This window comes from Bufo gargarizans, chromosome 6 (assembly GCF_014858855.1).
Source record: "Bufo gargarizans isolate SCDJY-AF-19 chromosome 6, ASM1485885v1, whole genome shotgun sequence".
In the NCBI taxonomy this organism is placed as follows: Eukaryota; Metazoa; Chordata; class Amphibia; order Anura; family Bufonidae; genus Bufo; species Bufo gargarizans.
This window is the reverse complement of record NC_058085.1, coordinates 76152031-76152906: the sequence shown is the minus strand read 5'-3', so window position 1 is coordinate 76152906 and position 876 is coordinate 76152031. Positions and strand designations below refer to the sequence as shown.

The following is an 876-nucleotide window of genomic DNA, read 5'->3' as shown; positions in this document are numbered from 1 at the left end:
TACAAAAGGGTCAATTCTAAGGAACAACTCAGCAAACTGCCCAGGTGTGCACACCAGGCCCAAATCAAAACAGAGGTGCACGGAGTGGAGGTCCAAAAACGGCATTCAGGTGATAAGCCAATTAACACAACAATTAAGCCATCAATCTTAATTGGATTTGGACTGTGAGGAGAGGTGACTGGCTGGCTGGGTTGCTTGGTGCTGGAACAAACCCACACACAGGTGATGCAATTAAGAGATTGACAGGCTAGATGCAGCTGCACCAGGGATGCAGAAAGCAGCACAGCAAAACCCTCACAGAGGAAGGAGAAGCTGAAGTGCAGGACTGCTGAGGCAGGGCACAGCAACTTTCCACTTGCTTGCTGGAAGGATCCTTGACATCTATCACTCAATTTCATTCTGTTTTTTCATACTGGAATAGAAAGGGTGCACCGGTCCTGGAGGTACTGCAATACCAGGTCAATGCGTGGAGTGGACAGAGCAAGCTCTTTTTCCATCTCCCTGTTCGAAAAATCCATTTAATATATGGTCCCCAGATAGGGGACGTATCAGATATTAAACTGATAAGAACAGATTTTGATTGAAACACCTTTATTACAATCAGTCGTCATACATACATACGTTAGTACTGTGTCGCAGCACAGGCCACGAGTCAGTACATAAAAAATTACACGTATTCGTCTTTGCGAGCATGGCATTGTTATGTAAAGCACAGGCTACCCTACACTATACATCGCAATGAATGCTACACTAGCATACCTATTCAATCACAAAACCTCCCAACAAAAGCATTTAGACAGTGATGAGGAAAGAGGAAGTGGGAAGGAGGGGGTAGGGAGGGGGAATCACATGCCCAAAGCTTTATTGAGAGGACAA

At 45.3% G+C, this 876-nt stretch overlaps 1 non-coding gene across 1 annotated transcript; it reads right to left on the bottom strand.

Moving 5' to 3' along the window:
* Positions 1-421: 421 nt before the first annotated feature.
* LOC122942967 lies at positions 422-608 on the bottom strand. Its single transcript, XR_006390801.1, has one exon. It is a non-coding gene; the product is annotated as a U2 spliceosomal RNA (small nuclear RNA).
* Between the last annotated feature and the right edge of the window lie 268 nt (positions 609-876).